Consider the following 27,578-nt stretch of genomic DNA (forward strand, 5'->3'; position numbering starts at 1 on the left):
TCAATCATCTTTCAATAGTATCATTTAAAATACAAAACATCTACTTGCACATGTCCACAAATCAAAAGGTCGTATGATGCCACAGATTAAAGAAAATTGTTCCATTTCATGCACAATGCCTCACTCGCAGTGCACAGAGCTGTTTCCGTATGAGCTTACTCCAAACAACTTCAGTCAACAGAATACATTGCTATAGATTTCAAGAGTAATCATCTTCCATTAAATAACACACAACTTCTCTGGGAGAATTAAATTAGTTTGTTTTGCTCATCCGTTGCAATTGTATTAGCTTTGAGAACTACCAGGGTATTTAACATTTATAAAAATAAGTAAATTTTAGTCAAATACTCCCCAAACAAACTCAGTTCTAGTTTCTGCTCCTTGTACAGTAGCTAACAACTCTTAGAAATAAAAAATAAAATAAATAAATAAATGATTAAATAAATAAATAAAACACCAACTTTGCCAGTTAATGTGTCAAAAGCTTTTCAATATGCCTAAGTTTTTTCAATTCAACTTCAAACTACTTTTGCAACTGACAAAAGAATTTACTATACGGAGATATTTTATTATAAGTTTATTATGCTACATCTGTCTACCAAAGTATACACTTGACAGACAAATCATTTTACAGTACAATAATTAAGGTACAGCACTTCATATCCAAGTGTTTTGCCTTGGATTGTCAACCAGTGTCAGGTAACAGCTGTGTTTTGAAAGAAACCCCTCTGAGCTATTTCTTGCAGCTAATCTCCAGCAAGCCACAGGTTGCCAACAGCAAAGTGAAGTTTCACCTACTGTCATCCATCCTCATGTACTGTCACTAGTCAATGAGCCATCATCTCACTCCATTTCTGTTCATTTCTTTCTAATTGGGAAAAATTAGGTTGGTCCAAAAGTAATTGTGGTTTTGCACTGTGAATTTTAAGTCATTATAACTAGGCTCAAACACATTTTTATTAATCAAAATAGGAACCATTATGATCAACACAGTTTTGCCAAAAAGAAATGTTTGTTTATTCCTAAAGCATAAAAATACTTGCTTCAGGATTTAACGAACTCTTACAAAGCATTTTCCGCATCCTGCTGGTTGTGGAAGCATTTTCCCTGCAAAAACTTGGTAAGATGCTTGAAAAAGTGGTAGTCAGTTGGCGAGAGGTCAGCTGGGTACAGTAGATGACACAAAATTTCATAGCCCAATTCCTTCAAATTTGAAGTGTTGGTTGTGCAATGTGCAGCTAGGCATTGTCATGGAGAAGAACTGGGCCCTTTCTGTTGACCAATGCTGGCTGCAGGCACTGCAGTTTTTGGTGCATCTCATTGATTTGCTGAGCATACTTCTCAGATGTAATGGTTTCACCAGGATTCAGAAAGCTGTAGTGGATCAGATCTGCAGCAGATCACCAAACAGTGAGCATGACCACTATTTGGAAGTGCTTTGAAGATTCCTCTCGGCCCAACCACTCCACTGATTGTCACTGGTTGTTGTGTATAACCCACTTTTTGTCGAACATCACAATCCAATCAAGAAACGTTTCATTATTGTTGCACAGAAAAAGAGAAAATTACACTTCAAAATGATGATCTTCTGGATTTTCAGTCAACTTATGAGGCACCCACTTATCAAGGTTTTTCAGCTTTCCAATTTGCTTCAAATGCCAGTCAACCATAGAGTGTTCAATGTTCAGTTCTCTGGCAACTTCTCGTGTAGCTGTAAGAGGATCAGCTTCGATGATTCCTCTCAGTTAGTCATTGACAATTTCCGATGGCTGGCTACTACACTCCTCATCTTCAAGGCTCTCATCTCCTTTATGAAACTTCTTGAACCACCACTGCACTGTACATTTGTTAGCAGTTCCTGGGCCAAATGTGCTGTTGATGTTTCAAGTTGTCTATGCTGCTTTACCACCCATTTTGAACTTGAATTAAAAAATCACTCAAATTTGCTTTTTGTCTAACATGATTTCCATAGTCTAAAATAAATACAAAATAAACAGCAAGTTATCAGTCAGTAACAAAAAAACATAGAGCGAGAAATGCACATTCAAATGATGTATAACACAATCACATTTATTTAAGAATGTATTCCAATATCAAGCGGCAAATTTCAACAATGCAAAAACTGGAAATCCTTTTGCACCAGCCTATGTTGGTGCACTAATGATGCTGTTCACATTGTCATGAATTGAACACATGTGATACTACAATAGTGAAACATTTCAGTCTTTGAGCTCCTGTTTTAAGCATTAATTCGTACTTTTGAGTATGTGGGTTTGAGGCAAAGGTGGTGCAACTAGACCATTTCACTTGTACAATACAACAGTAGGAAAGATGGGAGACAGAAAGGTTCATTACTGAATTAGCTTGCACTAAACATAGGAGAAGCTAAAAATGGGGAAAGGTTTCTCTTAAGGTTTAATGGTTCAACCTACTCTGAATATGTTCAGAAATCTGGTAATCTAAGCCATGAAACTTCTCCTCAATATGTAACTGTTTCAAACAGAACGTTGTTTTTTCTAATGAATTGTGATCACGGGATGCAGAATAAGAGAAGAAGTAGGATGGTTCTAGACAGATCATTTTGGCATTATATCCAGGTGCAATACAAATTCCTCTGATTTCAAATATACTCTCCTATTGCAGGTGAGAAAACTCTAGTAATAGTGAGGTCTAACTGGAAGCGACTAGAAGAGAAGGGAACAAGTATGAGGCAGCCAAGATTCTATTAGAATGAGATTTCCCTTACACTTCTAACATCCACAGTGACATTTTCAGATGTGCTTAAGTGCCATAGCAGCTTCCCATTTCCAAACCTGTGAAATAATGCAAAAGGTTGTTGTCGAACTGTTCAAGTTGTTGTAGCCCATCTATAAGGAAAGATGTTTGCCTGTGTTAATGGTCTGAAAAAATATAATCATAAGACTTATTTCTGATATTTCAACTAGTGTCAACCACTGCAACTCATGCCCTCAGACATGTGGCTTGTTTAACCACATCAAATACATCCTCTGCTCCTTACACTGTTTTTTCTTAGAATCACCATAGAATCACAGAATGTCCTGAGTTGGAAGGGACCCACAAGGATCATCAAGTCCAACTCCTGTCCCTGCACAGGACAACCCCACAGTTCACACCATGTGTCTGAAGACACTGTCCAATTGCTTCTTGAACACTGTCAGGCTTGGGGCTGTGACATCTCCCTGGGGAGACTGTTCCAGTGCTCCACGACTCCCTGGGTGAGTAACCTTTTCCTCCTAATGTCCGCCCTAAACCTCCCTTGGCACATCTTCCCGCCATTCTCTTAGGTTCTGTCGTTGGTCACCAGAGAGAAGAGATCAGCATCTTCCCCTTGTCCCCCTCTAGTGAGGAAGCTGTAGATTGCGATGAGTTCTTCCCTCAGTCTCCTCTTTTCCAGGCTCCAGTGTTTTCCAAACACTGAGTCAAGTTCAGGGTGCAGAACCTTAAATATTAAGTATAATCTTTAATAAATAATGAATTTTATTTCAACTGAGGTAGCAAATTACAGCATTTTCAGACTCACACTTTTCTCTGAGGGTATGAGAAACTGGCCATCAGCCTTCTTCAACACTCATGCCTTTATAAATAAGCAGAAAACATCTTCTAGACAAAATAATCCTGGAAAGTGGCAGCATTCAAATAATTCAAATATGCATGAAAAGTATATACAAAGAATGTACAGGCAATTTCTGAAGCCCACATAATTACAATTAAATGGAATATAAATGAATTTACTGCATTTATTTAGCCACACATAATAATGGGATCTTAAAAGATGTCTGTAGATTCTACTTAAATAAAATATAATTACGGGAAGGTGTGTGCCCTCAGCTCTGCTGGTGCAGTTCCTAGGGGGATTTTTTTCTGAGCGGCACTGACTGGCATATTTTCTTATTAGCAAATTAAAAATCCAGATCTGGAATAAATAAATAAATAATGATAAGAGCTTTCGTATTTTTTTTGTCACCATAAAGAACACAAATCAGAGCTGCATTTCACATTTTCATGGAGTTTCACCAGGACTTGAAGACCTGTGTGCCCTTTGAGCATTTCAAAATGTCACCGTGTAGCACAGCGAGAGAAATGTTTAAATCCTTCACTATTTCTGATTAAAATGTGTCCTCACAGAACTTCTGCTCACTGAATCTGATTAGTTATTATGTGCAATGCCTTGATTGTGATGAAAGGCAACAAACTGGGAAATAGCAGAGACAGGTTCATATTACAATGCCTTCATGAGCTTTACTAGTATAATTCCATAGTTAAAAATACTGTGATAAAAATTAATCCAAAAAATATAGATATATTTATTTCATAATTTGAGTTGTTGCTTCAATCTGCTTTCCATTGAAGATTCAGTCTGCTGGCTGTGCTGAAGGCAGATTAGAGGAAGATGCTGTGCTACCACTGATGTTTCTTGTTTCCTCCTAAAAAAGTCACTTGTGGCCACTGTTGCTATCTTGTATTTACATTTTGCAATCCACCTATAGAGGGAGAAAAGGCCACTCTGTGGTGAGACATGGTCTGATGGCAACAAGACTGAAAAGCTCAGGTGATAACTGAAGAATGCCAGAATAGGGGCAAAATCCCTGCATACCAGATGGATGATGAACTCAAGCAGGCTGGAAATACTACATAAGATTTTGCTAAGCTGATGGGAAGTCCTTTGAGTTATGGCAATCTGTAAAAGTTAAGTAAAGTTTTCTAAGGTATAAAAAAGAGAGGTGGATTGTTTCAAGCACAAGGAAAGCCAAAAAAAGGAGAGAGGAAACTTCTGTGATAGAGAAAAATGGACACAGGAGACTGAAATAAAGGTTCAAAGCCAGAATGAGAAAGGAAACAGGGTAGGCTTTAAAAAGGCTTGAGCAGATAGGCTGGATTTGTTCTGCTGAGAAGCACAAAGCTATAAAAAATACTTAAGGCGCAAATTGACATTGTTTGTGTAGAAATGACAATCAGGCCAACTGCAGATAGTGAGAGACATGAGATGTGGACAAATGCAAATATAGAAGTAGTGTGGCTAATCGAGTTTCCTTCAAATGCTTGACCCTGTTATTTATGCCTCTTTCAGAAAAACCTACCATTCTGTCCCAGGGTACTCATAGCCTACTCATTCTGCATAGCTTTTTAAGGAGTGCTTTATTTGCAGCAGACAAAAGCTCATTCAAAATGACTTCTCCTGAAAGATTTTTTGTTTGTTGGTTGGTTTTGGTGGGTTTGGTTGGTTGGTTTGTTCGGTTTGTTTTTTCCCTGACCACAGAAAGTTCTGACATACCATAACTTGAAGTAACATTATTTTGCATGTTCAAAGTTTGCATCAATGTTTGGAAGCTTCTGCGCTGCATGAGTTATAATTCCAGATTCAGTGAGGCTTGAATATTGGGGAAGACAGACTTCTAGGCACACAGGAATGACAAATCACTCCAATAGCCTTTCAGATGGTTATCAAAATGCACAAAGAATAGGATTACACCCATGAAGGTGCAATTTCCACTCCTGGGAGAAAAAACAAGGCCTTCTGAATAATGAAAAAAATCTTCACAAAGTAAATTGGGGTTCAACAATTCAGATAAGATTTTTCTCTTATTGATGTGATAATTATGTTCACTGATCATTCTTCATGAACACAAAGGTGATTATTAAAAACTATTAAACTTTATTTTTTTAATGTTATTTACTCTCAGCTATTTTTCTTTTTGAACATTTTTGTCACTGGCTCAGCAAACCGAGGTGAGGCCAGTTAATAACTCATAACAACACAATAGCATAGCCAAGACACTGAGGTGCAATTTTTCAGGAGACTCAGTATTAATGTGCTGTTCCTTACACTGAAATCAGAGGCCAGTTATCCATTTGTCTCAAAAAAAAAAAAAATAGGGATACAAAATCTCCTTTATAAGAAAATATTTAGTAAATTGTCCCAAAATCAGCCAAAATGGGAAACACACTACAGCAAAGAAGGCGTATCGTAATATTTTATTTCAGCTGATTATGGTTTTGGTCTGTTAAAGTTATGTGTAGAATACATATTGTAATTCTGTTTTCACAGTTAACCTGATTTACCTATGAAATTTCTCAGCAATTTTGAAAGCCACTGAAATGACTGTAAGTCCATGTAACATGATCCTCTGGCTTCAATTTCTGATTGAATTCTCAAATTTGCAATGGTACCAAATCTTGAGAATTTATTTTTAAGTCTATGGATAATTGAGACTTCATTAAAAATACCCAGTACATAACTGACGTAACTACCTGGAACTGAAAGCCTTTTATTTATAAACAACCAAACACACAAACAAAACAACCAAGCAAAATCAAACAAAAAACCAAACCAACCAAACAAACCAAAATACCAAACAAAACAAACAATAACAACAAAAATATTAGGGAAACACACTTAGGGAAAAACAGCTAAATGAGATGGCTAAAAATGCATGATACCCAGGATCTAGCTCATTACATTTAAGTGTTTATTGGTGGCAGTTTTTATACAAGTGGTGAGCAGAAAGGATCCCAAGCCCATAAAGATCACAAGTTTTCTGAGAAAGGAAATGAACAGCACATTGCAATACCTAACTCACAACATGACATTTACTGTTATTTGTGAGGCAGCACCAATCCATTTTTCCTGTTGATTTCAGGGGAATGTAGGACTTTCCTCCCTTTCTGTTCCTCACTAGTTCTTCTCACTGACAGCCAGCTTTGAGATTCAGTGCCCACTTACTTATTATCTCAAAAACAGACGCAGCCCCAAATCACTGAGATTTGCCTGTCACTAGCATTGCTGAAAAATACAGAGAAAGAAATCAAAAAGCTGAAACTCGCTTGTAGCAGTATAGAGGCTTATTGCATGAGTTTATTAGTAAATCAAGTGAAAAAAAAAAAAATAGGCAGATGTTACTTTACATGTCTTCTGTGTTGGTCTTCCACTATAGCCCATAGTTTAAATTCTCCTTTCTTGAATGAAATCGGTACTGACTGCTCAGGTTTAGCTCAAATATGTATCGCTTGTGTGATTATTTCATTATTTCCATGCATGCAAACCTCTACAAAAATCGTTTTTTGTGGTGCAGAGTTCGTCCAGTATAAAATCCTGGGGCATACCCCTATTTAAAAGATGACGCACTTCATTAGCTTTCATTTAACATCTGCTTGTGCTGCAGACAGATTTTAAAAAAAAACACATTATGTAATTAGCTCTGATTTTATCGATTGCCTGTTGATGTGTGTTACTAACAGCAAATTTGATAAGTCTAGTGCAGGAAAGACTGCAAACATTGCACAAGAAATTTAGAAAGTGACTGCCACCCATAGACTAAAACCAGCATAACACAATAGATATATGTAAGGAGCTGCAGGACAAACAAGAAATTTCATCAGGCAGACAAGAAGAGCTTCTTCTGTACGCTTTCATTCTAGCTGCCATTTACAAATGGCACCACATAGAAACTTAATGGAGACAGGAATCTAAACATCCTTGACATAACTTTATAAAGTTACTAATAAGGTCACTGCTAAGGTGAAAAATGTCCAAGTGTGACCTGCCTTACAGCTGTAATGTTAGAAGAAAAAGGCATTTTTGAAAACACACAAAGAATTTTAAAGTGCTCTCATACATAAAGCTTAGCTTTAGAAACAAGTAAACAAATCTGCATTTTTGGCGTGTCAATGGAATAACAGTCATGCAGCATACACTTTGGAGATTTGATATGTCCTTTCAGCACTCTGCTCATAGAGGTTTAGGTGGTTTGTCAGCATAGGCCACTGCTCACCCCCAAGGTCCTCCACCATGCCATAAGCTGGAGGCACACAAGCAACACGGCTTCTGCTTGGATCAGTGTCTGAACAAGTCACATTCCAGCTAAGCACAAAGCAGGTTTGGGCAAGGTTACACCTGGACCTCTCCTCAGCTGGGTACTAACATCTCACCACACATGCAAAAGGGAGTTAATTACATGTGTGGAGAGAGAAGGTTATTTAATCCAAAGTTTCTCAACGCTTTTGCCAAGTGCAAAACCTGAGCTTGAGAAAGTCTATTTTGTAAAGATGGAAGCTGGAAGAAGGAAACTAGGACAAGAAAGCATTCTCTAGTTTTGATTATAGTAGACATTGATAGTCTCACTAATCTTTAAAATTTTTTATAGAAGTTTTACTGTTCTGATGATACAAATTATTCTGGAGAGATATCCCATTTCAGTCTTTATTTCAGAATGTTTATGAATGATGTACCACAGTAGGGAAAATTAAGGAAGGATGGTCTTAGTAGAAACATCCTGTCTCAAAGCAAGTGAAAAACCTGTATAAAATGAACAATCACCATCTTCTATTTGCTTTCAGTCATATGTGCAAAATGAGCTTTCCTTTATTGGAACTAGTGCATATAATAAATACTGCGGGAAAGTACAGAATGATGACCCACAATGCCTGGACCTACCTTAAAATCACGTGCAACCCTTTGTTCAATTTTTTGCTTGCTCCTACTCCAAAAGTCATGCCAAATGAAAATGCATAGGTTCCCATTTTGGACCCAGTGTCATAACACTATTTTGGTCATAACACTATTTTGTCAACAAATGAAAGCACCTTATAGCAATTCCCAGCTGAGGCAGCAGCTGCCAGTGGAAGAAGATGCTTTCTCTTTTTCTCCAAAAGAAAAAAAAAAAAGGTAAGAAAGCAGAACTGTCATCTAGTACTGATTTAGTTGACCCCCAACTAGCAGACTAAAGGCTAGCATCACAGTAGCCATAGACACTGTTTCATAGTTTCCAGGATGATTTTCAAAACATTTAACAGCAATACTGAATACTAAAGAGACACTGTAGAGGAGGAAAAAAAAAGCACATAATTACAGCCATAAACGAATATTTTTTTGCAGAGTTTCACTTTTTATGGATCAGTAAAAATTACAGCAAGCATCACCTGGCACGTGAAGAAGCTTTTAATTCCCAGGGTCTGATTCCTAGGACAATCCTCTCATTTAGTGACTGGACAATTTACATCAGTGCTTTCATTGGAAAGGGAGCATAAATTATATACTGTAGTTAGGATTCAAACCTGCTGCAGGCTCTGCCCTTCCCAGAGGCTATAGTGTAGTAAAAATAATAATAGGAACATAAGAAGAAAATCTGGACTTTCATCACGCCTTTGTTGGAAATCTAGTGCAAGGCAACAGCTTGTAAGAAAGATCCCATCACCCCTGACAGGTAGTAACCCCATCACTTACAGACAAGTAACAACTCATGCAAGGTGAGCTGATGATCCCTGCACATTATCTAGTGGCAGATGATCCCCTTCAGAGATTCATCAGTAGTTGGTACAAACACAATAACAACTTTTGTCGTATCGCAAAAACCATCATGGCAACAAGTCGTCTAGTTTCAGTGCTTTTTGTCCTGCTTATGACCAGGTTTAGTATTACATTTCCTGTGCAAGTGCAATCATCTAGTGGATTTGATTCCTACACAGTAGGCTGCTCTGAACTATGATCAACATGTATAAGCAGTTGTCCTATAAAAAGTTATTTATAGCAAAACCAGAACAAAAGAAAAACACATTCAAGGCACATTTCAAAGCTACAAAAATTGAAATAATATACTTAATATATACACCACAGAATAATCTCCTGTGAAATTCATGGTTACTTCAGCTTTTTATTTTCTCTTAATCCTCATTTGCAAACTTCCCATTAAGAAACTATGCCCAGAAATTCCCACCTGTCAGTTAGCAGCAAGCCAAAGAGAACTATGGAAACAGAAATAGCTATCTCTGTTACAGAACAAGCACTTTCTTCCAAATTCACAACAGTTGCCTCCTTTGGGGGTGCTAGTCTCTGACAAGTTTGCCTAACAAAAATACAGACACTGGAATAACTCTTCTCACTAGAGAGTAGTTCTGTTGCCAGATATATCATCCTGTGTGTGTTTATATGGGCAACTCCACCCTATCAGGTCCAGTACTTGTCCCAGTTAAGGGGATTACCAATTCTATGCTTGGCAAGAACATCTGTTGCATAAATATCATATGGATCCCTTGTAACACACATTTATCTGTCCCTTGCAACACCTCTAACTTCACATAAATCCAGCAATGACACTGTGTCACTTTCACTGCCCATTTGCTTTCTAGCTGGCCAAACTGAATTATAACTAAGAGAGGACAGCTTTAATCGCAGACTGGCTAGGGTGCACAAATTAAACTCAGAAGCTTTACCTTGTATATCAAGTAGGAAAGTTTGCCCTAAATGACTGTAAAGAGTTGCAGTATTGTGCAAATGTGGCACTGCTTCATCAATTCCTGCGATGTATTTCTCCTGTCACATTGTAAAGCCAGTGGTGACATGAGTCCAAACAAATTAAGTGTTGTCAACTGTGTTAGCCTTTTGCCATTGCAGTGCTGCTTTCTGAATGTACATCAGGCTAAATAAACCTTGAAGTACTAGTAACTACACTATATTTCTGGAAATAACTCTCATTTTATGCTTTTCAGTTGCAGTATACTTAATCTGACTTGCAGGCAACAAGTAAAAATCAACTGTACTAGCCAGAAAGTACACATTTCAAACTCTATATGGAAATGGGATACATTCAAAAAGTGGGAAGTGGGATTATACACATCTATTATAGACCCAACAATTCACACAATTATCATTTTCAGGAAACTGCATTGTAAGTCTTTCTTCTGCAATAGAAAATATGTTGAAGTAAATGAGTGAAGTAAATGAGTGAAGTAAATGAGTGGTATGAGCTGTTCAGATTTTTCTCAGAAACTGGATTTTGCTGAGATTTAGGTTATTCTAACCAACCTACTATTGCAAGGTCATGTACATTAAACCAAAGCTGAAAGGGATCACTTATTCTATAAGCTAAATGATATACATTTCATTTCTGCTTGCATAAATCTTCATGTAATAACAGCAAAGACAGGATACAGCAGAGAGTGTTTGGGGTAGGAGAAGCAGCTCTGAGATGGCAAAGGGGAAAGTTCAGGCAGTAGTACTGGCCTCTGAACTGTTGCTAACAACTGGTGCAAGTGCAGGGTTGTTCCCTCCCGTCAATGGTCTAAACCCTTCAAGGGCTGTTGGATCATTTGTGGTCGTTCCCTAGGAATGTGGAGATGAAGCAATATCTGCAATGCCAGGCTATGCACAAACCAGAGACTGCAGATAAAGCTTTTCTTTAGTAAAAAGAACATCGGACTGTTCTTCGAGTTAGGTATATTCATGTTGAGCATGTATCAACAGGCCGTACCTGGTTTTGAAAGCAAGACCTTCTTGGTTTAAACACCAGCAGGAGAGAACATACAACTGACTGTGATGATGAGTAAGCACTAGAGAACACAGACTGATCTAGACATGGAGGATGACTAGGGCAAACCATGTAACTGAGCAGCTGAGAACCTGCTCATATCATACTCTCCAACACAGCAATGCAGAGCTGGCTACTAGAAGGAGTACATATCATTTTAGAGATCTTTTTATTTTAAAATATGTTATGTCTGGAAACAGATTTTTAAAGAAACCTACCCAGGGCCGAGGTAATCTTCTGGAGTTAAGGCTCCAGTGCAATCACTGCTCAGTTCACAGTTACCCACCACAGCTTGTGCAGGTCTTGGAGCAATAAACTCAGTCTTTTGGGCAGAGATTGCCCTGTGACTTGAGACAACAGAGCACTGGCACATCAGCTAAACAGCAAGGACAGGTTTCTCAGTGTGCTGTGTACAATATCCTCACCTGTAAGGCTGGTAGAGCTGAACAGCATTTAAACTGGGAGGCTGGAGAGAAAATGGATGAAGTTCAGGGCTGCAAAACAGTTCCCTCTGAGAGCAAGTCCACAAACAGAACTATTTCCCATGACAGCATTTGAGGAACACCATGTATAAGACAGGTCATATATCAACCCCAGCCTACCTTTATGGGAAACATTTGGTTTTCATGGTACATTTAGCTAATACTGAATTATAATTGAGCTCATGTGATACTTACCTATTATGCAAATACATCCATTATGATTCATGGTATTACAATAGGTAGTAAATGAATTGATAATTACATGACACTTAAAATAAATAGGATAATACTTTGCAAAATCACAGCTAAGTGTTACTTTTTTAAAACACATTGTGTTCCTATCCTACTCATACAACAGCCTGCCAGAGGCCTGGCATCAGAGTGACAATGTGGTATCTGCAACACACTGACTGCAGTATGCTTTCTCTTTATTAGCAAGGAAGTGCTACTAGATGCAATGAAGATATTTAATTAGAAAGCTGCCTAATGCACTCTCCATGCCTTATCCAGCTGTTGACCACAGAAAACCGTGGAGGCTATTTCAGCTAATATGAAGTAGATGAATTTTTGTCCCTTTGAGATGACAAATACATTCATGCAGAAAGTTCCATATAACTTTCTACAGAACAGGCATTATTAAAAACAGTATCAGATAAAAAGCAGAATAAAATGAAGATATTCCTGGATTTCACAACAGGCTACAGAGGTTAATTACTATCCTACCTATGTAAATGGTATGAATTTGGAGATTGAAATGGAATTGGTGGTGTGGAAGACTTGTTTTTAATCAAGGGATGATGTACAACATGATCTACAACTCCACCAAACCCTTGACGAATCATAAAATATGATTGGAGAGAGAGAGAAAGACGTGGCATCTTTTCCAAAATAGCACAATCTGGGCTAGTGACTAATATTATTTAAATTACTTTTGGGGGACCAAAATAAATATAGCAAAATCCACAAATCCACAGCTGCAGCAGGAGGATATAGATACACTAAAGGAAATTTCAACAGCGCTGAGACACAGCGGCAGGCTCTGCTGCACTGACTGGGTGGATGAATAAAAATCCTCACTTTCTAGCCCAGTGAAGCTGGCTGCTCTTCCAAGTGTAGCCCATACATTTTACTTCAGGGCATACTACAGTTAGCCATCCAAAATGAAAACTCATCATTGCCTCAATGACTGAATTTATTTGTCCTGTTTTCCACGCCTGCTGCAAAGCATTTTGGTATGATTTTAAGAATTTTAAATCATTGTGATTCCTATTGTTAGAAAAGTAAATGTTACACAAAAACTTCTCAATCCTAACATAACAAGCATCAGATACCACATCAGACCCTGACTTACTCAATGAGAATTAATTCAAATAACTTCTGAGCTTTCCAAGGCCTTTCTGATTAATTAGTCTGTTGTTTCACAAGGAATAACATACAATTGTGGAGATTTTTACATGAAAATAAAACAAAATGTAGCAAGTTTGTGGACCTCTCTATTTCTGAGATAATTTATACACAGACCCTGCAACAGGGCAATTTTAAATGATGAGCAGTTTCATGAATTTTCAAAGTGAGTTCAAATCCCTCTCCTGAATATATGTGTAGGTGAAGCACCTCACTTCTGGTACTTTCACAAAGATCGTCATTGTTGATTTCCCATATGGCAATCTTAAATGCTGAAGAAAGATAACTAGACTGGCAATCAGAAAGCAATCATCGGAGGTTAGTACAACACCTGCCTTCTCATCTTTTCCTTAGGCATATTGTGGTGTTTAAAGAGATACCACCAAGTGAAACGTAGCCCCAAAATGAAGGTTTTGTGAAAAAGAACAATGTCAGAGCCAATACAAGTTGAATACAGATTTTTAAGTAGTAACTACAAAGAAAAGCATATTTTAAGTAAGCAGAACCATCCTGGGTTTGCTAGCCTGGTGCTGTGGCACCTGACTGGTGTGTGAAAAACTGACAGTGAAACTTGCCCAGAAACTGTCTAAAAATGGAAGCAAAAGGCTCTGGTTGCTTTCATCAGCCAAAGAGAGATAGATGTCAAGCACAAGACAGATTACAAGTAGAAAGGGTAAATCATATTTCAAAATTCCTTTTCTAGCTAATTTAAGGAGCTAACAATATAAGTCAAGATATTTTAATACACATTTCAATCTTAATGCATTACTTCAATACGTTTCGTTACTGAAATCTCACCACTTCTCTCTGGATGACTGGCCTTGGAGGCACAGCTCCCAGCAAAATTAAGTGTCCAGTTGCATAAGCCAGAGAGAAAAGCACCAGTGCAGAGTTCTTGCTCTCTCAATAGTCACTAACCAAGAAAGACTGAGATGCAGAAAAAGGAGGAACAAAAACAGCCCTATTCCACTCTAACTTGTAGAAGCTATTTGGATCTAGAGCCTCAAAAGACCAAGGAACAGCTTCATAATCTCTGTACAAGCTGTTTGAACAGTCTTCTAATAAACAGAATTGCACAGAGGCATTAAACAAAAATAATTTAGAAATCTCATGAAAAAGGTCAAGTGTACTTGTTTTTTCATAAATTCAGTTTCAATAGCAGCTGGGAAACTGATATTGCTCATTTTTGAATTCCTAAAAACATCATGGCTTTAAAACCTTCAGTCAACAGGTTAGTATTAGTGGCTTTCTATTCTGCATAGAAGAGGTCACAGAGGGAAAACGGACCAGAAATTAGGTAAGGCAAATCACAGAGTACAACCTAGACAAGAAGGCAAAGGAAAGAAAAAACCAAAACCACATAAAAGCATAAAATAGAGAAGAATAACATCTAGTTGAAAACAATGGTCTACACAGCATCTACTGATGCCAGCTTCACTTATGATGAATATCTCTCCATGTTTCATTCTATATATAATGTACATTTTCTAAATAGAAATCTATTTGAAAAGTAAAACTGCATCATCTTTGAAGGGAAAAACACTTACATTAACATATACTAAGGCATTAAATATTCATGTTGAAAGTCTAAAATGACTGCGAGAGCTTCCCACACCCACTTGGCACAGGAGGAGGTGAGAAGAGCACCTTGCCAGCTATGAAAGTGAGCCATAATCTCCAAAGCTCTCAGGAGCCTGGAGGTGGGCAAAGAGGTAGAGCTCAGTGCAACTGCTTATAACACAGGACCTGGCATAAAAACTCCAGTAAAAAACATTTCTGCTTTGGCTCACTACCAAAGTAGGATACGTAGTTTATTTTAAGAGATGTCTTTAAATAGAAACCTTTGTGGTCCTGACAGTATTTAGATAATACCTCATATGTTAAGTAGACCAGAGATTTCTTCTCTTCATATAATTTGACAAAATACCAAAGTAACGCAAAGTAATACATGCTCTGCTAGAAAGTGGTTGGAGAACTAGAAATAAATGTGTTATTCCCTCCATGCTGTTCCTTCCAGAGAATTGTCTATGGAAGAAGTTTTATGAGCATGAAGCTTTTCTCCTGTTCCTGAACAGCTTTACAACAGCAGCAAAAGTTTTCCCTAATACAACCCCAGAGGGGGACATAAAAATAGAAAGGAACAACTTTTTGTGACATCCATAGCCTTACGTATGTTGCTTACAGCTTACATCTGAGATTTATATGTTAATCCAAATAAGTAATTAAAGAACAATTAAATTAAGCTTTATAGAAGGTGATGAAACTCTCAGTAAAGAAGCAAACTACAGCACTGCCAACAATATAACATGAAACAGCATTTGCAGCATAGTGCAATGAACCTGCTGCCTCATCTTGGGATGCTGCCACAGAAAGTGAATTGGGAAAGGCCTGTGCTAGCAGCCATTTCTGGAAGCCCCAGGGCTGGATTGGGCACTCAGATAAGGTTCTTGTGTCACCATGATATTTTGCAAAGCCTAAGGAAATTTCACAGCCACTAGCAATTACCAGAGTCAATGGCTGATGAGCAGAAATGCCCCACAAAAGACAGGGATGGGACCACAGTGGGAAGGCCAGGTAGGCAGCAGTCTGCCTAAAGCCAGCTGCCTGAAAAGCCTAAGATCCAGGTAGGGTTTGGCCACGTTGCTGAGGCCAGTGTCTAAGGCAAGAAAAAAGAACAGCAGCCTAAATGCAAAGCATAACAAAGTGCCTGAAGAATGGAAAATGCAGGGGGTGATTTCCTTCCACATCAACCACAATTCTGTCTAGGGAAATTTGCACAAAAATTAAACACCCTCATGAGATATCTGGGCAAGGTAGGTACAGATAATTAATGGAAGATGGAGTCACCCTGGTGTGTTTATTAGGTCATTGCTAGAGATGAGTGCAACACACAGAGGCTGACAACCGTACCAGGCCATTTCTATGACCTTTGCTCATTTTTCTTTGAAGATTTTGTTCATTTCCCCAAAATCAGGATATAGTTTTACTGCAAGAAAATAACTATCAAGAGGTGAGTATAAAATTAATGCATCCTGTAATATTAGTCATCTATCATTTACATGAAATGTGTCATTGCTGAAAACTACTAGCAGATTGCAGGTCAATAGGGTCAAAATGTGTACTTCCCACACCATTGAGGAGAACAGCTCATTGTGTTTATGCATAATATCCTAATCTAAAAACTCAGGACAAGATGCAGCTGCCGATATAAAGCAGTATCTCCTTAGTCTGTTCAAAGGAGTGGCACTGATTTACACCAGCTGCAGCTTCTGGATCCATATTTCACAGAATAAAATGCTCCTACTGAGATCACTGGAGAAAACAACCCCTCAGCCATTTCTTTCACAATTCTACTTTGTAAATGTTGAAGGCAAAGGTATGCAGGCCCTCATTTAAGGTTCCCAGAATGGCATCGGGGACCATATGCAGCTTTCAGACCCCGCAGGACAGTGGATTTCCCTGTCACAAAAATCAGGAAAAGAGCTGTAAAATTTCCTCCTGCAACTTGGCAGGGGAAGGCATAGCTATGAGCGCTGGGCCAATTTGAGGACATGCCATACCTTACAGGGACTCAGAGCTGTCAGACACTGAGCAATTGCTCACAGCTCAAGACCACAAGGGGATGCTTCAGCTAAACCTCTTGTGGGCATTAAAGATGAGGTGTTGCCTCATCATAGCAGATCTACATGGTAATTCAGGGTGACAGCAGCATGTTCAAGCACACCTGATCTAATATGATACCAGCTATCAATGGTGGACTTGTCACCAGAACAAATATCCACAACCCCAAGCAGGTAGGTCCTGCCCATATGTAACTTCCCTGCTAATGGCTGCCTAGATAGCTTAGCTCTGGGCTCTTACTGGAGATCTACTCTAAGACAGAGCATTTGCATTTGGCTCTGACCATAGAGCTATATAGCATTTTCTTTCATCTCCAGACTGCTGAGTGGGTATAAACATAGATCTCCTGTGTAAAAACAAACCAAAATGAAAAACAAAATATGATTCCTGTCTTCTGTTGTAAATAACTTCTTAAAGTTGCTTCCACTTTTAAAGTGTTTGCAAATATAAAGAAAATGCACGTATTTTCTTTTGCAATTAGAGGGAGAGCAGGCACATTTTAACAATAGTTATTGTATCTTCTGTTGAAGATATCAGACAATTAAGTACTGAAACCAGCTACGCACATTCATGTAGACACAAACTGAAGATGTTATTTGCTGAATGATCAGCTGCCACTGCATAGAGAAAGATTTTAAAAAAGGAAGGAAAGCAAGAAACTAACAATGACAGACTGAACAGAACGGTGGCACCAGTCTAAAATTTAGAAATGCAACCAGTCCTTGCAGATCTCCATTGGCCTCCTGACACTCACCACTGAAATCTTTATTGTGCAGGCTAACATTTATTTTTTCTATTATATCGTTAGTTTTGTTCATCTCAGCAGATATTAATATTGATACTAACATTATTCACACAAAACTACATTTCAAAAGGCAAATATTACAAAGATCTAAATAACATACTCAGCAGATTTTGTTTGTACTAATCTGGTTTTACCTCTGTGATTATTCCCAGAGTCACAGAGCCCCTTCAAAGCAATTATCTGCTTCACATTGGTAGCCTTTTTCTTTATTAAAAAAAAAAAAAAAAAGAGGACAAATAGAATAAAAGCCAAAGAAATACACCTGTAATTTGTGTTTGGATTAAGTCAGAGGATCATCAGGACTCTGAGTCTTCTCCTATTCAAAGCAGGCAACAAAGCAACAGAGCATCAGAAAGGTCCCTGAGCATTTCTCTGATACAACCCAGTGCTGCGTACATGAAGAATATAAGATGGGTCTCATCTAAGACAAACGTCTTAATACTTTGGGTACTAGTCTGCAGCCACCTGTGGCTACACTGAATACTCTTCCAACTGCAAGAAGGTACCATTATCATACCTTTTGTTTCCTGCTTATCTGGTAATTCAACCGTTGCTATGTCCTTGTCCAACGTACTAGATCATGAGCTGCCAGGAGCTGGGGCTGTCTTTGTATCAGTCACTCAACACAGTCTAATGTAGCAGGGCTTTAGATACTCCCCAACACCAGAGACGATAATATTGATAATTTTTCCTACTGCCTAGACATGTTGGCAATGGTTGTGCTAGAAATACGTAAGTACAGTAGACAGAGACAGATCGACTGACCTTTAGTCTCTACAAGGTCTTCACAAACAGGCATGTAGGCTTGGATATAAGGTTCTTAAATATATCAATTTCACTAGACTGGAATTGTACCTCTACAAAAATCAATGCATCTTGGATAGACTTGTTCCAGTTTAACTGTCTTTACTGTTTTATGCTGAGGTGTTTCACCTTTACAGTGATACTGTTCCATTTATTCCTGAATCTCATTTTTGTCTTATTTAATGACCATCTCAAGCAATTCCTTTTTGTATTTCTCACCTAATTCATACTTGACCTTTTCCAGATTTCCTTCCTTACAGCAATAAGCACACTTCAAAAGGTTTAGCAATCAAAGCAAATAAGCTCCCAAGAGTTTTCCTGTGTTCCTAAACTTAGTTTCATTTACACAAACCTATTAAAGGAATCATCCAGTATCCCAGAAAGATCTTCTCTCCCAATGGCCTTCTACATTGTACAATTCAGGAACGATGGTCAAAAGCCAATATGTTTTTAGGCAGCAGAATCTTATTTTGGTGGTTGTTGAAGTTATGTCAGACCTTAGGTTCTTGCAAGGAAGAGCTTGCTCTCAGAAGTCAACTATAGCTCAGTAATGAGAACAATGGTCCACAGTAACGTGTTGATCATCTTTAATTCAAAACCTGCAAAGAAAGTGCTTTCATTTCCTAAGTTAGAGGGGTCTAGGCAACAGGCACCGTATATACATGCACCTGTATAAAATATATCACACAAACACAACAGACCATTAGAAGCAAGATATTTCCTCATTCAAAGCCTGCTTATGGATATCAGAGTATTTCTCTTCATCCATCTACTGCATAGCTACTAGAGAAACCTAAATACATGGCACACCATCATTTCTACCTTCTAAGCAGTTTCTGCCTTTGTTCAGTTATAGCAATAGAAATTACAAGGCATTTTCTTATTATAAATCAGACTCAATGCATTAATTTTACAGTGGTTTTGGAGACAGCATCCAAACCTACAGACAGCCTGAGCAAGAGAAGATCATTTGCCATAAAATATATAGCAAGGACTGAAAACTAGAAAAGAAACAAGGCAACTTGAGTGTACATCAGACAATAAGGTAGGGCATCTGAAGAGTTAACAAATCTAAAGGAATGAAAAAGTAATCAAGCTATGTACAGATGATGCTGCACACCTCAGTAGAGCCCAACAGCTGGTGTTCTAGCCTACAGTCATATATTCTATAAAACTCTCCTCACACGAGTAAGTATATAGGATGGTTGTCTTTCAGAGAGAGAAAGTACTGTCTGGGGACTGGGCAATTAACCACAGTGGGAAGCCATGAAACCCTGAAATACCTCACAAAATACAAACGCAGGAGCTCAGGGTCTTTGAGGACTGAATTCCACTTGCCTTGCTCTTTTGGACATCTTCACTGGGGCTCACTGTGGTCATAACTTCTTGAATAGTTTTCCCTTTCAATAAGCAACAGATCCTGCATTGCTCTTCAGGGACATTACTGCATTACACTGGAGTCTCGTGAAGGGAAAATGGGTGATCTGTGCCCAGGCTCTGATTCTGGCTGCACAATTTGGCATGCCTGGCCATGAATATGGGGTCAGGAGTTATCAGGCAGTTTTGGACAAGAGTCAGGGATGTGACTGGATAATTCAGTCATGAATTCTTAAGCAAGATCAGAAATTCCACCTTCTAGCTTATAGGCAGCATGTTAAAGCACAATCAATCTTTGCCTTCTAAAAAAAAGAATATTAGGGCATGGGTTTCCCTGAACTGGAAGTAGAAGGTAGTACCAAGACCCTCATCAGATAAATAACTTTTTTAAGGTAGGTGAAGATTTTTAATCAAAAGCACATTCCAAAAATCACTGGGTTTCCATTTTTAGACCTTCTCACCCCACACGCTTTTCCTGCCAGCACTACTTTCTTCTTACTGTTGTTGTCATGATTGTTGCTATTTATAACAAAATACTGTAAACCAAAATCTTTTCACACTTGGACATGTTGCTACAATATGTTTTGGGAGTTAAAGATATGGGTTTGTCTCTTGATGTTAATTCTTCAGGTTGTAAAGCCACTTCCATCTGCTGCAGTGAACAGTGTTCAGAGACTCCCAAGCAGTGCTACAGAAAGTCAGCTTAAGGGGAGACAGTGGAAATTTTCAGCTGATGCCTGTTGTTTCATCCAAGAGGCAGTACACATGGATATCAAATCCTCAGAGTTGAACTTGAAAATGTGATTGATTGATGTTTCTCAACACTGATTGTCCAAGATTGTTTACATGCCATCTGAAATCCTTTTGCCCAGATTATCAGAGCTCAGTCAGCTTTAGAATTTCAGAAGCCAGCAAAAGTAATGCCCCAGTATATGACATACGAGAATAACATGGCTAAAGTAAGTTATTTGCTTCCAGTAGGCTTCTCTAGATCTTAGTTAGCAATTTTCTCCTTTCTCCTCACCCAGTACTCCACTCAATTGAGAATAAAGCAGGGGTTCAAAAGAAAGACTGTATTCTGACATTTAAAGTGTGAGCGATGAAAGATAAAGATGTAAAAGGTTTCTACTGGCTCCCACAGTCAAAGACATATGTAACAGTAGTGCAGGATTCTAATGAAAAGGAAGGTGGCTTCAAAGCAAGCATGGTCTTTCACTCCAGACTGACCAGTTTTCAGAAGACTATCTTTCTTCCACAGACAAGTAATCCACGAAACCAGTAAAAGTTTTCCTCATTAATTATACACTATTCATATATTATTACAAACACTATCTACATGCTCAGAAATGCTTGGATTCCCTCAGCAAAACTGCATTGATAACTTACAGTACTCCTGTACTTTGGGTAAAAAACCTTATGCACTCTAACAGGAGCTTGCAAAATACTTCAGAAGTTGATAGCATGGATTTAACACCTTTTCATGGCAATCAGCCTAAATTTATACCACATATAGGTAACCAGACATTGTGCAAGGAAAATCATAAGATTTTTGTGCTCTCTTTACAGAAATATATTAAAATATAACAAAGTATGAACAAGCATCAGAAGAAGAAGAATTATATGAAACATGGCCTTTTCAGAGGCACTTTCTCTAGCTGGAGTACAATGATGGCTGAAATATTAGTATGTGCTTGCAGTATTGCTTGAGTACAGACACTGACATGAAGAGCCTATAAGATGCACTCCAATGACATTATTTTAAAGAATTAGGACCTGAATATTACTTAAGAATATGATTTGCAAAAGCTTTTATAAACAGCTTATTTTTCTCCCTTGGACTAACTAGAAAAAAAAGCCCCTGATTTCTAGAGTAAGTCATCAACTTTTAAACATGCCTCTAATGGCCTTCAGTGCCTGGTGATTGCTCTGTCCCACTCACCTCTGCTGTTGCATGAGGATGTGTCCAATTCTACTTAGGCTTTTGCGCATGTCATCTGAAAAAACACTATAAGGAGCAGGGGAAAAATGTGAGGGGAAGGAGAAGTGGCAGAGAGGGGAAGAAAGAGCAGTGGAGAGGTGTTATGAACTGACCAAAATCCCTGTTGTTCCCCATTCCCCTGCACAACTTGGAGTGGGTGAGACCAGGTAGAGACAATTGGGAAAAAAGGAACAAAACTGAGCCTAGGAAGAAGGGTAGATTGAAAGGAGGTGTTTTGTTATTTTTTTCTCACCATCCTTCTCTATTTTTAATTGGTAACAAATACATTAATATTTCTCAAGTTTCTTTTGGCCATGATGATAATTAGCAAGTGATCTCCCAGTCATTATCTTGATCCACAATTTTTCCATCTTATTTTCTGCCCCTGTCTGGTTGAGGAAGGAGGAGAGACCAGCTAGGTGGGCATCTGGCAGCCAGTCAGGGTCAATGCACCACAAAGAAAAATGGATTGCCTATGATGCCTCAGAAGCCTTACTAACTAGAGAACAGAAGCAGCATTATTCCTGAAGTTATTATTGCCCTTATTCTTCCTCCGCATCATCATTCTCTGTTATTCTCACGTGACTTAAGAGTAGAAATATGGTCACACAGTCTTCTTTTTTACATTATGGACTGATGCTGTCAAAATAAATCAATATTAATAGATTTTAGAGATCATTTCTTCAGACACTAACTATTTTCAGATCATGATTTAGCCTGTGAGCCAGGTCATGAGATGGGTGACTGCTTCCTGCTCACATGAATATAAACCTTCAAGCTGAACTGCTGGAGTGAAAACCAAAGTGCAGGTTTTGTGCATTTAATTTATGTCAGTCGTGGTAAGTAGTTTAGCTTAGAAAAATCATAGAAAGGAAATACTACATAAAGTAAACACTACAGCTGCAGATATATACTAGTGTATAAACACTCTGTACACGTAGTTTTAGATCATATCTAAGGAGTGCAAAAATTCAGCAGAGCCATGTATACGCAGAAGTCTTATTGCAGTTCTTTTCCAATTGATTTGAAGTCCGGCTCACATAGAAACAGACCTTTGGGGAAAAACTTCATAGCCCAAGGGAGAGAGGTTTCTTACCTGTTTCAGAGGCTACACTATGAACCACTCAGACTGAAGCCACATTTAATAACAACGGATCTCTACCAGCTCCTTCTCAAAAATTCAAACAAACAAATCAACCAAAAAATCCACAAAGCTTATACTCTCTCCAAGTATGATTCAGAAAAAAAAAAAAAAAAGCTTCAAGAAGTGGTGGCTGGGTGACAGACTCAAAACAGTGAGGTCAACACAGTTGAAAAGACATCATCAAAAGGGATTATGGGAGCAAATAGCAATCAGAAAGCTTTAGAGAATCAGGTTTCATCCAGACCTAGCCACAAAGGAGAAGTTCCAAGGACAACAGAGCTCTCAATTAAATACTCATTTCCAAGGAAAACACAGCATTTGAGTGGAGGCTCCAAATGTAAAATGATCAAATTATAAACAATTGAGAATATTATGTAGAATTCTTCCATGATTAAATAACAAACCAAGAAAAGAAAAACAACCTGAAGGCACAATATTGATTTTTCTTCTTGACATCAGGGATTGGGGCAATATTCCAAGTGCAGCTTACTCAGAGTTATTGCAGATGAATAGAATTAGCTTCCAGTATCTTCCTTTCTAGTCTTACACTCAATTCAGTTACTTAAACTGTACAAAAACAATTGACTACATGTTGTGTATATACAGGTTTACGTACTTTGTGTCTTAAGATATCTGCCCCTACAAGTTGCTTACTCTGTTTGCTATTTTCTATAAGACCTTTCATCTCTATAGGAGAGTAAATATACTCATCTAGGAGAATGATTAACATTTTCATTACATACAGAACTGGTGGCAGATAAGTGTTTCATGCATTTACTTACTGAGTAGAGTCTTTGAGAAACACTTCTTCCCTGGTACCCTGGCTGCTAAACTGCTGTATAAAGTACTGGCCCTCTAAATATAGTCCTGTTGAAGGCTGTCAAATACATAGTGAATCCAAGATCATGTCAAGCATTGCAATTGCTGCTTAAAAAGTGTGGCACTTAAAAAAAAAAAACAAACAAACAACAAAAAAAAAAAGCCTTGTATAGGAAACTAGGATATTTTCTAAAAAGAAGCTTGACTTGCTTTATATCTGCGTTCTTAACATTCTGACTAGTTGCTATCTCATTGAATTTCCTGCACTAAATTAACTTGTGCACTGGGCATACCTCAGAGAAAGAAAGAGGTGAGAAAATCTTCCATTTCATCACCAGTCAAATGAAGAAAAGCTACATTAAAAAGATTATTACAAAGATCACAGGTACAAGATGATTCTATATTATTTTTTTAAAAATCTGTTTTAATTTTCCTCATTAAAAAAAAAGCAATTTAGTGCACTTTAATTCCATTTGAAACCCATATATCTGTGAAAACTTTTTATAGTACCTTTCTAATGGACCTTGTAACCTACATTTTCTTTTCTTATACCTCTATTCACTCTTCCTTTTCAACCTTTTGTATTGTCTGGTTCTCTAAGTCATTCATATTAAGTAGAATGCTACTTCATTTGTGCAATATATTTTCCTTTCTAATTCTGCTTTTCATATTTGCCTTTTCAATATACCCTCTTAGTTGTTAGCACATACGTCAGCATTCATACACATATATTTGTGTTTATTTTCACAGATATTTATATGTATTTACACGTATATATCTTTCTACTCCACCATGGGGAGACAGGAGCAGATGGCTGTGCATTGGTTCCTGGTTTTCCAGTCACTTTGTTCACTGTTCATTTTCTCTTTTTTTCCTGTCAGATTCTTTGCAACCTTGGTCCCCTGCAGAAACCTCCTTTTTTTCATTCTCTCTCATCCATTTTTTCCACTGCTGAACTGCTCCGTCAATTATCACCACTCTAAGCAGACAAGAGGCTTCTCAAGGAGATGGTTGTTAGGGCTGCTTCAGTCTGCACAATTGCACAGTGCTTGGTGTTTCGTTTAAAGGGTATAAGATGAGCTGTCTCAATACACAGCACTAGCACAAGGTCTACAAGGAACAGCCGTTGCATTATGCAAGGACCTGGTGCTGCTTAGGACACTGGAATATTAATCAAGGTCTAAGTGAGCTGAGAATATGTGGATTAACTTGGTTCAACCCCCCCCACCATCTGAAATAATTGTCGAGATGTGTCTAGAGAGAACCAGCCAAGCACACTCTCAGCTTCACACTTCCAAAGTACATGGAGTCAAGGACACAAGTCAATCACTGCAGGCTGGTCTGACCTCTTGCAGTCTCCTGTCAACAGCATTGCCATCACATCCTGAGAACATAAGATTTGTGGGTTTCTGCAGAGACTCCCATGTGAGGTACATCCAATAGGTATTCCCTTGAACTATGTTCTCCTAAGGCCTCCCTACAACATCAGCAAAGTCATCAGGCAATACCTTGAAAGCAGCACAGAGAAATAATATTTTCCATTTCAAACAACTCAGCTGGCTGCCTGAAGCAGAGATGATAAAACATGATAAAAACATGAGATGAGAAGATGAAAAGAATGGTCTTCTTGGACCTCTTATTCTAAAAGTAACAATTTTTCATGCCTCACCTCTTCATCAGAATCTAAGTAGCTGCACAGTTTAGGTGGTAATTGCCCTCAGGAGTTCAAAAACACTAGTGAACAAACCGCCATTAATACCAATACTTCTCATTTGTTATTAAGATAACACTGAAGTTCCTGGAATTTGCATATTATACCACAATGTGGATCTGTTATTTTTCTTATAAAAAAATCTGAACATATTAGCATTGCAAAAGTATTGGCTTTTTTTTTTTTTTTTTAATCTCTCGGGCTTAAATTATGTGAAGTTTGTAAATACTGCTCAGAGCCAAAAGTCTGAAAAAATCTTGGAAAAATGAACAAGTATTTACCTAGCATTCACACACTTTCTACAACCTGCCAGAAGCAGTGCTGGTCTTTATTACAAAACTTTAATTTAAAGCAAGGAAAAATATATTGTATATGTTAGACATCTGTACATTTACAATTAAATGATTTCTATCTTAAGAGCCTTATAGGAAAAAGATTGGTTTCAATATAGTCTGTGCTATCCCATTGTATTAACATGCATGGGGAAATGTAATTAGAAACCTTGACAAAGGTTCTCTGCTTTCCTATTTGCTCTAATTTTTGTTTTCTTTAAACAGCCCTCCTGTTTTATTTAAAAGCAATAGAAAAATAGAAGCAGAGATAAGCAGCAGGCTTGAAATCCAGATGTTCATGGGATTGCTTCAGTAGATCATCATCAGACAACAAAAAAAAAAAAAAAAAAAAAAAAAAAAAAAAAAAAAGTCTTAAAAAAAGTCTTGCTCAGCCTGATGGGCAAGAAACCAGGGAACTTCAAAACAGAAAGGAATATAAGGATATAAGGAATATGTGAACATTTAAATCTCTTCTGTCATGAGGGCAGAACTCAGCAACTCAACAGTTTTCAAGGCAGAAAGCATTAACTATGCCAAAGGACAATGGCGATTAACTCAGAACTACTTTCAAACTCTACCGGCAGGTGAAAAGTAACTTTAAGAGATGGGCAACAACCTACATACTGTGACTGAGGAGTAATGAAACATGTATTTAATGTATTTATCACTTACATATCCTTAACTGTGCACATACATATACTAAATATTTGTTGCTTCCTCTTCAAAGCTGTTCTGTGACTTCTTCATTTCTTTTCTCCTCTTCTACAAATCATGAATATACACAGAAAGTCAGAAATCTGACAAACATTTTCAGTACAGAAGGAACATCTGCATTTTGGTCTATAAACCTGTGTTGAAGTTCTTCTATACTAATGCAGTATTTTAGCTGAACATCTGGAAAACTTTTCAATCTTCTTTCAGTGAAATCTTTTCAATGTCACTGCGCTAATTTGAGAACAAAATCCCAGCTCGGTAACAGCCCACTTTTATCACATTCTTTATTTAACAGTTCATTGTTCCAAAAGTTTGCAGGTAATTGGCTTGTTATATTAGCAATTATTTTCTTGAGTATAACTGGGTATTCCTTCCTGTGTAATTAAAACTGTTGACTTGTTGAAAATAATCTACGTCATTATAAAGCAATATAAGCAGAACCTCTTCAACTTTCATTTAACGTGGTTTTGTAGACTCCAAGATTTCCAATCAGATCTTAATTTCTGACTCTACTTGGACTTTATCCTCAGTCTAAAGTGTTAGCAGTTAAATACATTTCACTTTAAAAAGACGTATGAACAAAAGCCTCTTTTGTTATTCAGGTACTTTAATAAAGATACAAGGGAAAATTTCTCTAAAATGCAACTGTAGGGAAAGGAAAAGAGAAGATTTAGAAACACAGCGGGCCTACCTCCCAGCAGAAAATCACACAGATGAAGACTTGGATGTATGGCAACATTTCCTTTACTGATATTCTGATATTCTACCACGCCTATCATAAAAACAAGATCTTGACTATGGAGTACTCCTTGTGCAAGAAACAAACAAGAGACTGAACAAGAGGCTTTTTAAATTCATGCTTGTATAATTAAATCCAGTCTTGAGTATTTATGATCCCTGCCTCCATTTGTCTCACTAAGTGCATCTCTGAAATCATAAGCATTGTGTAAAATTTGTGGCAATCAAGCAAATGTACATGAGGTTGACATAGGATCTTTCTAATTAGACACATACGGCATCTTCTATGAGCCAAATCCCTGACCCCAGCAGGAATGTGCTTTGAGGT

At 37.8% G+C, this 27,578-nt stretch overlaps 1 long non-coding RNA gene across 1 annotated transcript in view; it reads right to left on the bottom strand.

Moving 5' to 3' along the window:
* Positions 1 to 538: 538 nt before the first annotated feature.
* Positions 539 to 27,578, bottom strand: part of LOC110363510 (uncharacterized) — a 152,230-nt gene continuing 125,190 nt past the window's right edge. The window contains exon 3 of the long non-coding RNA XR_010471674.1: positions 539 to 1,973. This is a non-coding gene — a long non-coding RNA (uncharacterized LOC110363510). The remainder of the gene's footprint in view (positions 1,974 to 27,578) is intronic.

The sequence above is a fragment of the Columba livia genome, chromosome 3 (assembly GCF_036013475.1).
Source record: "Columba livia isolate bColLiv1 breed racing homer chromosome 3, bColLiv1.pat.W.v2, whole genome shotgun sequence".
Lineage (NCBI taxonomy): Eukaryota > Metazoa > Chordata > Aves > Columbiformes > Columbidae > Columba > Columba livia.